Source organism: Cygnus olor, chromosome 3, assembly GCF_009769625.2.
Source record: "Cygnus olor isolate bCygOlo1 chromosome 3, bCygOlo1.pri.v2, whole genome shotgun sequence".
In the NCBI taxonomy this organism is placed as follows: domain Eukaryota; kingdom Metazoa; phylum Chordata; class Aves; order Anseriformes; family Anatidae; genus Cygnus; species Cygnus olor.
This window is the reverse complement of record NC_049171.1, coordinates 5675326-5692591: the sequence shown is the minus strand read 5'-3', so window position 1 is coordinate 5692591 and position 17266 is coordinate 5675326. Positions and strand designations below refer to the sequence as shown.

The window sequence follows — 17266 nt, the reverse complement described above, 5'->3', positions numbered from 1 at the left end:
TTCACTTACATATGCAAAAAGTTTTGTTTTCACCACCTAAAATAATATTTTTAGTTTCCAGTTCTGCTACACTCTGCAAAAATCACCGGTGTTGTTCTCATCCATTTTTGTAGAAATGTTTTACATCAAGACTTTTGTTTATAGAAATCTCATTTTGGAGTAAATTGAAATTGCATGCTTGGATACGTGAGTTTGCTGCCTTTTTCCCCCTGGTTTTATTCCTTGCTTTAGAACATTTGGTCTATGCTACAAATATAAAATAAATAAATAGTAAGTATACTAAGAACGGACTTCATGCTAGCCAGGTTGTTCCTGGTAGGAGAAACAAAGCTTAGCACTGAGGCGATTACAATGAGTATTAGCTATTTTTCTTTATTAATATTGAGGAAAAAATAAGGACTTCAAGGGAAAAAAATGGATTTTAAGAAAAAATAAAATAATGGATCAGTTAATTAAAATTAGGTGTTAAATCTGTTATGAAAATTCCTTAACTGGGTGTTGTTGTTTGTTTTTTTAATCTTACAGATGTAGGGTGTTTAAAGGTTATAGATGGTAATAGAAGAGTCAGACGATGCAAACTAACCTGCCTGTAAAAGTTGGATCTGCACTGTGAATTTTACTTATGGATTCAAGCTCAATTCTGAACTTCACACAAAAGGAAGGGGGCGGGCCTAGGTAGCTGGCTTCGTTGTTCTTGCCTTTATATATACGTGTATATCTGTCTTTTTCAAACCTGAGGTTTGATTCCACAGGGCTGTGTAATGGTTTAGGTTTCAAATGTAATATGTAGGAAGTATTGAAATGTATTTATTTAATTATGCTTTCCTTTGTGTTCCCAAACATAAGGTAGAAGGAGACTGTGAATGTTGTGTTGTTGTCATAAAGCTATCAAGATGTGCAGATGCATATATTTAGACATGGCAGATGCAAGATTAATCCATCTCAGACTCCTGTTGACTGTCAGTTTGGGCAAAAAAGACTGCAATTAAGATTTCTTTTGCTCTTCAGTTGCATTCACGTATGAATAAGCAAGATCTTATGGAGTTTTTAGATTGTAAAAATGAAGTAGAAATTCTGGCCCATCACAGAGAATTGTTTGGGAAGTGGGGGGATGCTTTATACCCTTTATGTTTATGTGTGCAAAAGGTTCAAAAGCAAGTGTATTAATATGTAAATTCACAATGCATGAGTTGTCTGGCATTGGGTTGTGAGGACTTTCTTCCTGGGCAGTTTAAGGGTGCGGCGAGTGTCAATGTACTGTAAGTTTTCCTGAAGTTTATTCTTCTGCAGTTTGTCCAAAAAGACAAGTGAAGAAGCTAGTAGATTATATTAAAAAGAAAAAGAAAAAAAAAAGCAAGCGTAAAAGGATGTTGAAATAAGTCACTTGTATGGTTATGTTGTACAATCTAGATCCAGGATGTGGCTGGCCTGAGAGAAGGTTTTAGAAATGAGAGGAAGGCTTGTGTTACTAATCTTCATGCTTTCACTGCAATTCAATGAGTTTATAATATCATAATTACTTTTTCCAGGTTAAATTATTCTTTAGATTTATTTTCTTTTTGAAGACATGTAGCCTCTTAATTAGATTTTCTGATTACTGTTTAGGTACCCAAACTAACTCAAAATATTATAATCATTCAGGCAACTTGAGTGATATTTTTAGCACAGGGTTTTTGTTTGCTGTTTACTGCTTACCAGAAATGACCACGTTTGTGTCTTCTTTTTGTAAAACAGACAAAAAAGTTGCAAATGTGTAAAATACATCTATGTCCTTAGCTAGAAAACTACATGGAAGCGATTTGATCACAGAAGAACTACTTTGTTTCCAAGTTAGGATTGTGGAGGGAGTAATTTTTCATTTCATTACTTTTCAGGACACAGAACTGTATTCACTTCTCTTTGTAAAGTATGTGAAAGTAGCAGATAGTGGTCAGAATTAAACATTTTTTCCTCAGCAGAAGCTGTAATCACATGTAGAAGCTATGAACTGCTAAGCACTGCAGTAACTGCAAGGATCATTCTCCAGGTCTAGGCTGCAAACGATGGAACTACTGGACACAAACGTTGACAGTGTCTGAAAGAGTATTGAATATTTCTTCAACTTCTGTGGTGTAACCCCAAGGCTCAGGACATTTTAATGGCACAACTCCAGTCTCCCTAAGCTGTCATGACTGTGTAGGCCTCTACTAGCTACTACTCCCACAACCAAATCCATTCAGTTTGCTGTAGCTCTCTGCCTAAATTACCCTGCAGTCTCTCATGTCTATGTCTTGGTACTTACCTGAAGCATTGCTCCACCCTGGGAAATCCTAAACGGAGGGTGCAGGCTGGAAAAATCCTGCAGGAATGGGCTGTAGTATGAGGGAATTATAAGGATGTTCGCTGTTGTGCGCTTTCCCTACCACCACTTCTTAGGCTTTCTTTGTGGAATTCCCTCATTCCCCACAAACTAGGACACTTTTCAAATTCCCCAGCAGAACTGTATGTCCCACTTACAGAAAAATGAGATCCTTGGTTAGATTAATGTGAAACTGGTATACCAGCTAATTGGAAAACCAGCTGTGGGTTGCCATCTTTATGTACAGTCTGTGAAGAGGAGGCCTTGCATATCCAAGTCTGGGTGTCCCAAAGTAAAGTGCAAAAAAAAGACTGTTTTGGACCTTTGAGAATAAAAAATTTAGCAGTTTCATCATCTGATCCTGCACATTTCTCAACATTTATACACATATAACGTATTAGATTCAAAATAAGAGTCTTTGAGGTTACTTCTGTGAAAACAAAAAGAAACCATGGATGAGACACTTCTGTGCCATGATGGGGGAAACTGCAGACAGAGCATGACTAGAAGTGAACAACAACAAATCTCCAGTTGTTTTATTTCTAACAAAATTCCTCAAAACATGAAATAGGTATTATTTCAGAGAGATTTATTTCTGAGTTTGGCCCAATGAAACAGAGCTATGTATTTCCAGGTTTTTCTTCTCTTGTTAATTTTCTTACAAAGGTCTGTATTAACCATTTCACTTTGACTCAAGCATTTAAGGAAGGATTAATAGACACTGAGTGAAGGCTGGTGTACATTCTTTTAAATGGGAAATGCAGCTTGTGTAGTACTATATATAGACATCAGTACAATTACAAAATCATAGAATCACAGAATCATCTAGGTTGGAAGAGACCTCCAAGATACATACATTGAGAAGCTGAGCAAACTTAGCTTTGTTGAAAGGAAGTTTGGAAAACTGAATTAGCTAAAATAAAAAAAAAAAATAAAAGATCCCTAACCAGATTATACATTTCCCCACTAGCAGGCTTGTACAGGTTGCTATTAAAAGAGAATGCTCATCTTTATTTGGATTTAGCTAAAACACTTTTAGCATGAACTATTTGAGTGCAATTCTTCAAATTTATTTAATTATTTGTTTGCAGTTCCTATGTTCTGAATTTCAAGCTGAAATTAATATGCTTCAAAACATCCATTTTAGAGATGAAATATCCCACAATTATTTTTAGAAATTAAGCTGGATATGGAATGAGAGATATTATCTATAATATGTACTTTGGGCAAGCAGAAGTCTTTTTCTTGAAAGTTTTTATAGCTTCTCTGAAGGCAAAAATAAAACTGAAGAACTTAGCCAGGCCACGTAAGAAAGTTACTTGAAAACATGAAATACATTGACGCATTTGGATTGTTATTGTTAGATTCTTATTTGCTCTCTGACCCAAAGGATCAGCAGTAAAATAAAGCTTAACTTCTCTTTTATTTTCTGTATGTTTTTGAATCTGATTCTTTGACTGTGTAACAAAGCAAAAAGGTCACTTTTCTGTGTTTTGTTTTTGCAAGAAAGTTAACAAAATACTATATATTTTCCAGTAAAATGTGTGAGGGCTGACAGAATTTGCCACCATGAACACTTTTTTTTGGCAACTTCTGTTTATAGTCTTTGAAGTAAGAGCTAGTAACATATACTTTATTTGCAAAATTTATTCAATCAAGCCAATTAAAAGCCAACTTTTTTTAATACACATTAGCCTGTTCATTATAAACTGATGGAGGGTATAATGCTATGTGTTTATATCTGTGATTTTTAACCAGAAGTTCTTGTATTTTGTTCAGGAGCAACCCAGTAGATTCAGAAGTTAAGGAACATTTAAAAAGAAGTCACTTTGTTAGCAGAACTTTTTAACTTTCCAGAAATGCCATGAGAAAAGATAATTTTGTGTCATTTTTCAAGCTTTGAAGACTAATTTTTAATCCTTCTTTAGAGCTTCTAATTGTGTACTGCCCTGATGGATGAAAGGATGGAAGGGGATTTCATTGATATTTCCTCTTTTAAATATCCTCTCACTCTTAACATGCATGCACACTCATATCCATCTCTTCCCCAGCTGTGTGAGTGAGGTTGCATGAACAGAGTAAAAGATAGGTGTCAGTGAGTCCTAGGATCACGTAGTGTGTTGAGAAGTCAGATCACGAAGTCAGCATTTGTCTTCATGAAATCTATACTGCAGAACAGTAGGCAAAGCTCGTGCTTTACCCACCTTAACAGTCCCCTCTTTTAAATATGATGGTATGGGAAAGGAAAAGAGACACTAATTTTTTGCATTACTTTCATTGCAGCAAAGGTCAGGAAGGATGTAGTAACTTTGTTATTTAAAAGCACTATACAAATTTTGAGGATGTCCACCTGACATTGGTAAATTTAAAGCACTTTGTCATCCTGTGTGAAGAGTTAGCCCAGGTGCTGCTGGGCTGTGGCTTAGGATGTGGGTTTCTTTGGGCTGGCTACTTCCAGAGGCAGGGGAAGCAGCTCAGGTATGCAAAATGGGTAATGGTTTGGAGCTCGCTGGAGTTGCACTATGATCTTGCATAAATTTTGGACATATGACCTTTGTGGCTTGTCCTTTTGTGACATGGCAACTTGAAGTTTTCACGCTCTGTGACGGTGCTATTAGTGGCCAAAAATGAGTTCTGTTGGGCAGGTTGTAAGAGAAATTGTAATGTCCAGGTATGAGGGTTTGGGGGCATTTGCCTTAGGTGTAAGAACTTTTCCGTGGTTTGACATGCTTTTTATTTTGTTTCACACATTAGGTAGTGTTTCTCAATAGTCTCATATAATTACCACTGAATAAAGAATTATATTGCAAATAAAATATGCATATAAAATGTCTTCAAACAGCTTTGTCTGAAAGATTCAGTGAAATCAATTATTTGCCAGAATATAGAACATTATGGGGCAAAATTTGTAGTAGATATCAAGTCTCTTTCCATTTCAGCAATTTAATATTTGATGGCAGTTTAATTGTGGTTACCTATACCAAAGTGTTTTGAAATGAAGGAATTTAAATGGAGTATTGGAATGGCTTCTCTTTGTCCTACCCCTGAATGCAAAACCCTTAGTGATCATAAAACGTTTTGAAGTATTTGTGGTGGCATTTTCATATTCACTGTATGCCATGTCGTATGGCATAGAAATCAATTGATTTCTGTAGACTAGGTGCTGATGAAAATTATTTTTTTCCCTTTTTCCCTTAAATAACAATCAGAAGAGGGTTGAAATATGAGAGGAGGAGGAAAATTTTTTTTTGCTGCACCTGGAAGTTGATATTTGAAAAGTTTCATCATCAGAGACGATGTGAGGATGGCTGCATGATTGCCTTCTGAGAATGATTTTCAGGTCCCAGCTTTGCAAAGGGGCATTTTGGTGACAGAGCTGCAGCCTGTAGCTTTGGCTTGCATGCAAAGGGCTTTAAAGCTGCATTTGCAACTTCTTTTTCCAAACTGAGTTTTCTGCTGCATTTCCTGAAAGTGCAGCACAGACTGTTGTCTTACACTTCATCATGTTGTTGTTACCTGAAGAGCTTGTGAAAAGTCATTGCAACAAGAATTCTGCAGAACAGACACAGACCCGTGTGGGTTTTCCTTGACGTTAGCTAAACTGTGAAGTGAAACAAACCTTTTGAATAATCTCTTACGAGAAAGTTGATGGGGACAGGGGGAACTTCCTATACTGAGTAAGGAACAAGCAAGCACAAGTGGTCTTTGGGGCATGTTTGCATAGTGTGTTCTTCACTGAGGCTTTAAGAGAGATTCCACAAGAGCGTTAACATCTAACCTGAATCTTACTTGCTGTAAAGCTTTTGTAATGCAGCTCGTTCCTCTCTGGTAATCCACCAGAACTCGGGCCTGTGGGTTGTCAGCGTGTTTCCTCTGGTGAAGTGATTATAGGCATTTACATTGCATATTGAATATCTGTTCTTTTTGGCTTTGGTCAACAAGTTAGGATAGTTCTTTTACAATTTTTTTTTGCAGTTCCAGGCATGGGAACAAGGTGCTCATGTATTATAAAGTTAAAATCATACAGTATTTTGTGCCAAAGCTTACTTTGCTAGGGCTTGTTGGTTTCTCATATTAAGCTTTTCAACTCTAGCACATGAAAGCCTCGCAGATATTCTAAACACCCTGAATCTCTACAGAGATGCTAATGAAACAGTAGTTATGAGATTAAAGGCCTTTGGAGTGTACAAACTGGATGAAAACCAAGTCAAGACAGGAACTAAACGGTCCCCTTGTATCCTCATCTAACCTGATTTCATTTTCCTAGTTGAAAAATTCTTTGTAATATTCGGAGTTCATGCATGCTTCCCTGCTGTTAAGCCTCAGAAACCACAACTACAGTAACTACAGGAGTTCATTAATGAGATATTTTTTTCTCCTCCCTTGTATTCAGTTTAGTAAAGTATATTTTTTAACAATCTGTCTAATGGTGATGTCTGCAATTCTTCATTTTCTTTATTTTCAAAACATGTTGGCAAATCTATATTAACACCACTTTTCTGATTTCTCCAAGCTGTATGCAGACAATGAACATCTAGGATTGATCACAGCAAGTTATTTGTTTTTAAATATCTCTTGCCTTATACATGCACATGCTAAATTTGTAATACTGTTTAAAACATGGTTTGGCATATATTGAAAGATGATATGTTTTTCTAGTTCTAGAAAGTCATCCATATTAGGTTACAAATAGGAAGATCAGTTGTCTCTTAAGTGGCTTACTTCAGGGATACTGTCAATATTTAGAATATCTGATGCAATTTAGGAAGGAAAACTTAAAAATATAGGAAGAATATTTTGAAGAGTAGGGAAATACAGGAAGAATTTTGGGCAGTATTAGTATGCCAACTTAAAAAACAGCATAATCAACCTTATTATTTACAGCAAACATAATCTGTGATTTTTTTTTTCTGAAGTTATTTTTGAAAGTTTTAACTGCTCATTTAAACATTCTTTTACTGCATGCAAAACTGCACTGAGCTTTCATGGGTCCCCCACAGTCAACATGACAATCCATCGCAATCTTTTCTTTGGGTTTCCAGTCCTTACATTTGCTGCTGTTCCGTTAATTGGAATATAGGAATGTTACAGGAGTATAGGGATGCAATTGTACAGTAATCATGGTTGTGCATTGATCATTCTCACCAGAGGTAGTCTTGTCATTTTTCAGTTGGTGAAAGGGCATCTGAAGTCATTTAGCCATCTGTCCTAAACACTATTTTTCCCAAGCAAAGCACTTCTGTTTCTTTTGTTGTACAACAAAATATAGAATTGAATTCATGTGTAAGATCAGTGAACATTAGATATTTATCTTGCCCTGCTTACAGCTTTATAATAAATGTTAAAAATATTGTTTCCATAAAACTGAGAATGAAGTAGGGTGTGTTGTTTCAAATTTGAGTAACTCCTGTTAGAAAATAACAAAATATATTAGGTCCCTCATTGTTACACAATTCTTTTTCAAGATGAGTTATCAGTGCTTTAGAACAAAGGGCTTTATATTTTCAAAAGCATTATAGGCTAAGTGCATATGCAGCTTGTGGTGATGTGTTGGTAACTAAGAGTAACATCCAGAGTCAATTTGAAATGTAAAACATGTAGGAGACATGAAAGGTACCATCAAGATTTTACTGGTTATAGACATCTGTGATATATTAAATATATTATTTTTCATTAGGGTACATGAAAAGATTACTATCAGTGACATCTTCTGTATGACTTCTTATGTATTCATCATGCATTATGCAATGTTTGTCATTCGTGTTGGTTAACATGGCTGTCAAAATACAAATGCTAAAAAATCTTTACCACTGCAAAGGTCATGTTATTTGAAATATCCTCGAAGTGTTTCATGTTTTAACATCCTATTAGTTGTTGGCACATTACATGTTTTTTGTTAGGTATAGTAGCTCAAAGTATAGCTATCAGACTAATGACATGAAATTTATTTTGAGTGGAAAGTAATGACAGGGACAGTAGAAGGCTTTGATTTTTGGCGCTTGGTGGATGGACTCATATGAGCAGTCTGTATCCTAATCTAAGTTTCTGCCCAGTTTTGGGGAACAGAAGGATGTTCTGGAAACAGCGATTCCAAATTATGCATAATTTCTTCTAATCTCTCGGTAGGTGTTTATGAAAAAAATGTCAAAAGGTGCTTGGCCACCGTTAACATGGAAAGTTAATGTCTTTGTTTAAACAGAGAAACGGTGTTTAAATTCAGCATCTAATTCATATAATGTGAAAGTCTTAACTTCTCTTGTAGCTTGTGGAGCCTAGAGATCTCTTCATATTACCATGATGTAGACCTTATATTTGGTCAACTGAATGGCTGCCTGGATTCTGGTGACTGTATCGACTAAATCTCTTCATTATTTTAGGAGCATTTGATCCCACGTATGTGATAAATACTATTTGGAAAATGAAGCATTTTTTAAGTGAAATAACTAGTCAGTGAAATTGTTCGGCAGAGGGGAGCAGTGGTGGGTTCTTCATCTGCCTAGTCTTTGTGGTCAGGTATGAGTAAGTCTTTAAAAAGCAGAGCTGAAAAAAATTACTCCTGCAATTATGAAGTGGCATCCTCTCATTAACGTGTCAACCTTTTGCCTTTACCAGCTCGAGGTCTCCCTGATTTTCCAGAGAGATTTTGTCTTTCTGTCTTATCAGTGTTACCTCAAGTGGGAGGAGGTTAAGCCTGAAGGCCGCAAATCTGTGGTGGTTTGTTTTGTTTTGTTTTAGAAATGCACTCCCCTTCAGAGGAAAGGCTTTGCAAGAGGCCTATTTGTCTTCATGCTCCCGAGCCATTTTGTTTCCAGGATTCTTGTGGAAAGTCTGCGTGTGCCGCGGTCACTGAAAGATTTCCAGTTGGGCTCATGCAGCCAAGATCTCCTGGGTATTTAAAGGCGAGCTGAAGCACAGTTAAAGCTTGGTTTGGAAATGGCGCCTCCTGTGCTCCTCGCTTGTGGGATTGTTAGAAACTGATGGGAGAAGGCTTGTCCTCAAGCATTGGTTTCTTTGGTTTTGAGCTGAGGATTTTATTCTCGTAATTTTGGGTATGTTTAATATTGTAGTTGTCTTCATTAAGGACAGAGGTAAACCGTATTTTATCTTTTGAAAAAGCAGATGAATTAATAAACACCGAGCCTTTCCTCTGAACTGGTTCCTCCAGGACAAAAATCTCATGGAAAAATTTATTAAGTGCCACCAATATTCAGCTTTATTTTTTCAGTTTCTGTAATTGTAGATTAGGGGTCGATCTGTTCTTATTTTACAAGATCTTGCTGTTAAGTTGTTGGCAGCTCTGCCATCGGTCCTGGTAAAGGAACTGTGGACAGAGACAATTCCTGTCAGAGTCCATGGCAAGCCTCAGCTTTGTCTTGATTCAAGTTCTTTGTCTGAGGAACTGCAGTTTTTTTGAAGAGCACCCACACCTATTTTTATCTTTAAGTTCATCGGGGAGCATAAAGCAACACTAGTGGGAACCAGAGGCAGAACAGGAAAAACAGGCAGAAATAATGTTGACGAGAGGGTAGCAGTAACCTTGCTAGTGACATGCAAGTTAATATCAAGCCATGGAAATGTTTGTGAGTTACTACAAAATACTCCTCCATCTGGAAACTGCGTTCAGATAAAAGTATTCATATATATCCATTAGGTGGTTTCAATGTAAGCCTCACTGGAAAGATATTTCTGTATCATAAAACCACAGCATTTTACAGTATTCTGTCTTTGACAAGCCTGTAGAAGTGTTATTGTCAGCGAGGAGTGTGGGAGGTAGTCTGTTTTCTGATGGTATTAAAGTCTGCCTTTTTGGCAGAGACCTGTTTATTTTTATAAGCACCTGATTTCCCTACAAAGCCATTTGAGCTTCCCTTTCTTGGGCAGCATCTCAATCAGATTCTTAAAAGAAAAACCCCAAGCCCCACATTCCCTCCCCACTCCAAAAACAGAAGAAAAACTTCTCTTTTCATGTGATGAAATGCCTGTCAACATCAAAATCTCAAATCTGGACACTGCTTTCTGATAAGATGGAGTCTGCAATGTTGCATAATTCACTTTTCGTTCATCCTCTCCTTGCTTGAGCTTCTATCGCCTTGGCTCAAGGACAGAGAGAAAGAGAAAGGATGCCATGTCTGCAAAACTTACTGATAGAAATAGGGGCTGGGGAACTTGGGGAACTATGTTTTGTTTTGTTATGCTTTGTTATGTTTTTTTTAAATTTTCCCTTTTCTCCTCTAAGGTATGATGTTGATTTACAATTATGCTTTCTGATTCCAAGTCATTTGAATACTTGCATCAAATTGAAGTTTAAGCAAATAGCTTTCTACAGAAAAGGAGGACCTCCTTGTATAATGTGAAAATCTTTCTGCCTCCATAAAATTGACTTTGCAAGCTGCGGTTTACATACACAAGCCATTCACACACATGCAGGAAGTTTTCTTGACTTTTGCTAACTACAGTAAAGTCAATGAAATTAGAGAATAAATGATTCGTTGTAAATATTTAGTGAACTGTGACTAAGCACCTTTTAATAGAAAGTGTCAGTGTTTCAATTCCAGAGGCTAGACTGTTTATGAATAGTTATATTTTATAAGGTACTTTGTCATGGCTCGCGAGATATTTACAGCAAATCTTTTTTTAGTGACTTTTTTTCATTAAGAAAACTCATGAGAATTTCCTGAACATACAAAGCAGCTCATGATTGCACGGTATGTCACTGAAAACAACTTTCCCTGCAGTTTGTATTTCCTTCTATCTTGATGGATTGGTGTTTCAAAACTTTTGCTGTACCTACCATTTAGATAATGCTTTTGTGGGGTAGGAGAGAAAGAAAAAAAAAAAGACAAAGTGTTAGTGTAGAGTAAACCATGTTTATACTCCCTACTTTTATGTACCTGTCCAGACACATGCCAGAGAAAGTTCCTACCAGTCAGGCTATACGATCAAATGGGTTTGTTAATTTTTCCTTTTCTTTTTTAATTAAAAAAACACTCCTTAGTTGTATTACTCTTGTTGCTTAATTTTTACGCATTACCTGCTGCATTGTCTCAAAAAGATAGAAGATCAGTCAAATGATGATAAATCTTATGGAAAAAAAAAAAGAGAAAAAGAGAAAAAGAAAAAAGGGAGGAAACCCCTTATACATGGAAGTGATTTTTCCATTTCAACTTTGTGCAGGTTTGTGTCTTTCTCTGTCAGCTATTGATGACCAAATTTAGTCTGCCTAAATCCTGCTTAAGCTGAGGTCTAGGAAGGCTCTCGGATGCAAAGTCGTGGAACTTGATTCACTGAGACTGCCCTGCTGAAGTCTCACACACACCTAAAGCCAGTAAGGGATTTGGTGTTTTCAAGGCATCAGGCAGAAACTCCTGAACACCACACTGAAAAACAAAACAAATCAAAAACCAAACCCACAACCAAAAATCCCACCTCTTACTGTATCTGGAGGAGGGAGACGTTAGGAGCCTGAACTCTGCTGCATTTCAGAAGGAGGCAAAGACTCCATCTAATACATAAAATCCCCATCTCCAGGGGCTCTTTTCCTAAATGAGAGTCACTAGTACACAAGCATCATTGTTAGAAGTAGGTACCAGAATTCAGAGGCTGAATACTTTAATTTGTAACTTCTCTAATATTTAGTGTAGATTTCCTTATAAGCAGTATAAAGCATGCTTGCATGATTACGATCTGACTTTTCTCAGTTGTACCTTCACAAGCAGATCGGAGTCAGTGTAGTTTCATGGATAGTTAAATAAGAGTGAAAATAAAAAGTATAAAAAGAGACTTTTCTTTGTTCAGCAAATGTTCTCCATTTAATATTTTCCCATATAATATCTTTTAAGTTGTCTCCAATTGATTTGATGAATCTCTTTTGATTAGTCAAAGTCAAGATGAAAGTAAATAAATATGGAGTAAGGCAGCGGAGGCTAGCTGGGAAGTACATTTGAATCAGAGAAACTTTTCAATTTGTGTCAAAAATAAATGTTAAAATAGCACACATCTGGAGGGTCCTGACCAAATGTTTTTCAGATTTTTTTCTACCTTTCAGATTAGCAAGGTAACTCTGCAGACATTTATATTATAGTTAGTAATCTCCAGTTGCATTATAAAGCTAAGATTTTTTAAATGTATAAACGTGGAAAAATCAAGGCCGGTATCTTCTGATATTTTAAATTCCATTTGTTGTTTTCACACAGCTCCCTTCAAAGTCTTGTTTGTAAGTTTAATCAGGCAAATGAATATGATTTCATGTTAGTGTTTTTTTTTTTTCTTCCTACTTCTACTTCATAGCAAAAGTCCAAAAACTTACTTGTTTGTTTGTTCCTTTGTCTTCAGCAATAATAATGCATGGCAGCAGAAATTTCTGAGAGGGAAAAAAAAAAAAAAAGTTCATTCCAGTGAATGGAAAAATATCGAGGTGTTAAGACTGTGACTCTTGGGTGGGTTCCTCCACCCACCTCTTCATGAGGAGATTGTCCTGTGGATCTTCTCCCATTCACAACTGCAAAGACCACCTCTTCTCCCACTGGCTGCTGAATATCACTTCTGTTGCCATCCCTGGTAACCACACTAATTGCTTACATGGAAAAGTAATATTAGGAAAATATTAAGGGAAGCTAAAAATACATTAAACATGATATAGCAGCTGGAAGCAGGGAGAGCCAGCACCTTCCACCAGCCAGATCTCCACGGACCACCAGCAAAGTGCTCCGGGGACCTCTGCAACCGTGCAACCACATAACGTGCTTTGGAACATTTACATCAAATATCACCTTCTGCTTTTTACCTTGACCTCAGAAGACTTCCCCAGCAAATGATAAACAATGAACTTACATAGTGTGCCCAAGAGACTTAGGTTCTAAATAACCCCTGTATGATGCCACACATTTTCGAGGAAGCAGAGCTTACCGGAGACCACACAAATCTCAGCCACCAGCACCATTGCTTGTGTGTTGAGTGATGCCAAGCTGGAGCTCTAAGAAGCGGTGACTGTGCCTGGATATAGAAGCACAGTCATGATGTTTTAAAAAAAAATAGCCCAATGCAGAATGCCTCGGCGTCTCGTGGCACCGCGAGCAGCTGCGTCCTCGGCAGGCTCTTGCTCTCTCTTCTCTGGCTACAAAAGAGAAAGCAAGGAAATGAAAAATGTTCATCCAACTGCAGCATGGATGGAGACGTTAATTTCTCTCCTCTAACGCATCATTCTGATACCAAAAATTACATTTACTTTTGCCTCTGTAGTGTGTGATTCAGTGAATGGAAACCACATTTTTTTTCTTTTCTTGGGGAGGATTCAGTCTTTCCTTGACACCGACAGTTGCTTCCTTGGCTCGTAATGAGGAAGAGAAAGGGGAGGATAGGATGCTGAATACCTTTCCTTCAAGCATGGCACTTCCTGACTTCTGTCTATAGAGATTAGTTCTTCTTTTGGAAGCATGGCTCTTTTTAAAAACTCCTTGCAATCTGTTGGTATTGCTTAGGATGCAGCACATGTTCTTAATTTCTACAATAATTTTTCCCTCCACAGTCATAGAAATGTGCTATAAACCTTAAAACTGGTCTGCTGGTGAGAGTAAGGAATCGGAAGTGTTCACTGGAATGACTTTTTGACTCTCAGGAACGCTTCTTTATTTTGTCTAGCTTATCTGTTGAATAAATAAGAGAAGAAGGGTTTTACCTGATATCATTTCACATTATGTTCTGCAGATACAGATAAGAAAGCAAAATACACAAATCCATCATCCTGATTTTCTTACTTTGTTAATTCACATGCTGGGTAAAATGCTGGATAGACCATATATAAAAAAATCCCTTTTGCTGATTTTGTTCTTGAGCAGCCTAAAATTAGTAAATTGAAATTGTAATTTCACATGAAGATATTAATTCCATCCAACTATAATTGTATAGTAAATTCTCTTCTAATTACCAATTACTTAAATCTAAATGCTTGTGAATAAATAGCAGTAGTCATGCACATTTTTCCTGAATTTACGGCATAGCTCTTGTTTGTCTATTTTTAGTGAAAAAGGTCAGAAAATGCGATCTTAAAAAAACCAACACAAAACACAGCTTTGAGTGGATGCCAAGCTGTCACATTGACTTCTTTTGAACTATCATCAGTAAAATGAAACAATTAACTACTCTTTTTTTATGTAACATTTTGTTGAGCCATACAGGAGGGGTACTTGTCCCCATTTTTTGTCTTTTACTCTTGAGTCATAGCTAGTATGTTAACTTTAGATCCTTGTTTTTCCTGTTCTTATAATGTTTCTTAATTCTTTCTAAATTCTTTCTTAAGAAAATTTCTTAATATGTTCTTATTATGTAGCCAGTACATATTTGCTATTTGTGAATTCTCTTCTTCCTAAAGAAGTAAGCTAAATATTTTTCAAATTTTTGAAAATTCAATTTCTGAGTGAAGCTTTTCAAGCACTATTCTTCATCCCAAGCTTCCTTTGGAGAAAACCTTTCTGAAGTCCAGATATTTCACATCTTGTTTCATGCTTTCTATTGAAGAAAAAAAAATCCTTTTGGGAAATCTTAGAAAGCTGCATCATATTGGTTTCTGATCATCTCTCTGCATTGAAAGTGATCATTTAATAATCTGTTTTAATGCAGAAAGTGGTTCAGTGTAGACTTGCTTTTGCCTACACCCCCATCACTTAGTCCTGGGAGGGAGCTGGGATAAAAGAAGTTTTCTACAGATTTGATCATTTATGCATACAGGTATCATTTGCATTTGTTTTCACCCTTTGCTTTTTTTAAATCCCGTATGCTTCTTTAAACAATTATAAGTCAAAAGTAAACTGAGGAAAATAATTTGAGTTTTTAATGAAGCATTGATTATCCAAGTGATGATTTAGCATTCATGCTCAGTATAACTGCTAGAGTGCACATTTTGGACAAACCGAAAAACTACAGTATAATTAGTAGACACGGATGTGGTCATCTTCCAGAGCCCTTGCTTTTGTTTTTGTAGCAAGTAGATGAAGACTAGGGTGACCGTAAAACATCAATATTTTATAAAACTCTTCTTTTCTTGTTCCAAAATTTCTGCCAAATTATACTTAAATGAAGTCTTCTGAGGAAAAAGCCTGTAAGAGTTCTTTACTATAAATACATTTTTGTGATTTTAAGAAGAATGGGGTATTTATAATGGATTGAACCAGAGCTTCTCTGCTCTGTGTTATCTTTATAATGTTTGCCATAAAGTGCTTCCAGGCGACATCTTGACTTCTGTAATTTTTTTCTTCCTTTTCGTTGGTGCCTGGAACAGATTATTGTGGGTTATAACATTTTAAAACATTTAAGTAATCCATTTGAAAGCAGGAAAAGGAGCACACCATTGATATGAAATTGCACTGACTTTCCAGAAAAGATTTTATCACAGAACTTCCAGTTTCTTACTCTAGGGAGAATGTTGCATAGTTTGATTTCTGAAATAAAATATATTTTTAAAGCACTGTCTTTTTAAGGGAAAATAACGTGTACATTTTGTGGAAGAATTTTACCACCAGGAAAAAAAAAGTTTTAGGTTTAACTTCAGAATACACTGAATAACCCTAAGTTAAAACCAGGTATTTGAAAGAATTATTCTATGATTTTAATAGATGTGCGTCTTCTTGCAACAGAAGTGGGTATATTTGATCAGTGCTTAGTGGGGAAATAATTTTTATTTCTGTTATTCACTCACAGGTTCTGTTTTTCACAGTTCTACTAACATGGAGTAACTGCTGTAATGGTTCGGAGTGGTTTTGATTTTTGATAACTGGGAGGTTGTGTTGCTTCGTTAGCCGTAGAAGGCATGAACATGCATTAACTCTAATATAACTGTGATTTAGAGCACAGATTTCCAATTTGAACCAGGGATAATCCAAAAATCAAGTGAAGCATTTTACAGTACTTTTTTAGTGCATGTAATAGCTAAAAAATAAATTTTTAAATCACAGAATCTAGAAATACTGCAAATATTAATTTCATGGTTAGGATTTACAGTGTTCATGAGAAATGCTGAAATTGGTAATACACTGTTGGTCTCAAATATTTCCATACTTTTGAGATAGATCCTGCTTCTCAACGCCTCTGTGTACATCTGACACCAGTACTGCAAAGATGGCTAAACATGTGGAGTTTACAAAGCATTTTGCTTTTCTATTAAAATTAGGACCTTAAAAATTAGGCCCTTAAAAATTAGGACCTTAAAATAAACGCAATATGTAAAGGCTGACTCGTCAGCAGAGCACTTGTTCCACCCAGCAGTGGGAGGTGCAGGGGGATGCTGTGACTTTTTCTGCCGCAGCCTCATGGGGGACAAGTTGCTTCCCTTCTCCGGGCATTGATTTCAGGAAAAGTTGTAAAGGAAGAAAACTGATGTTATAAAATGTGTTGGTGTCAGATAAGGAAGTTGTGTTACTTGAGAATTGGCTCTAATTATTGTCATTGAGCACTCAAAAATCTCATTCATGAAGTTGTGAAACGAATTTTTTAAACAAAGAGCAAGCCAGAATGGTCTTGACATCTTGGAGAATATAACAAGAATAATATTATTTCTCTAGAAATTAACGTAAAGCATTCATCCTCGTTTATATTTTGTATCTTGTGGATTAGTTTAAATTGTCTTGTGGTTTTAATCTAGATTTAAAATAGCTAGGGATTTCCACATTTGGTTAACACTTATAATGTATATATACAGTGAAATTATGTTTTGACTTCCTGCTCTTCTCATCATATTTTCGCCCTGTCCTCATGAGAGCAGACTGAAAATTCATCTCTCTTGGCTTTGTTAAATTCCATTTGTGTTTGGGTATATTGTTGAGATGAACTTTTTCCTAGAGCAGAAATGACTGATCATAGTCCAGTCTGCATAGTCTAGAAAGACAGTTGTCTCATTTATTTCCTGAAAAACTGAAACCCTTTGTGAATGAGCAAATG

At 36.3% G+C, this 17266-nt stretch overlaps 1 protein-coding gene and 1 long non-coding RNA gene across 7 annotated transcripts in view; one reads left to right on the top strand and one right to left on the bottom strand.

The window, feature by feature from the left end:
- SUPT3H (SPT3 homolog, SAGA and STAGA complex component) overlaps positions 1–17266 on the top strand; it is a 277738-nt gene that overhangs the window by 109824 nt on the left and 150648 nt on the right. The window lies entirely within an intron of this gene.
- Positions 12644–13436, bottom strand: LOC121068755. The gene is made up of 3 exons (XR_005819074.1): positions 13244–13436; positions 12793–12911; positions 12644–12698 (listed from the first exon to the last, which is right to left on the bottom strand). It is a non-coding gene; the product is annotated as an uncharacterized LOC121068755 (long non-coding RNA).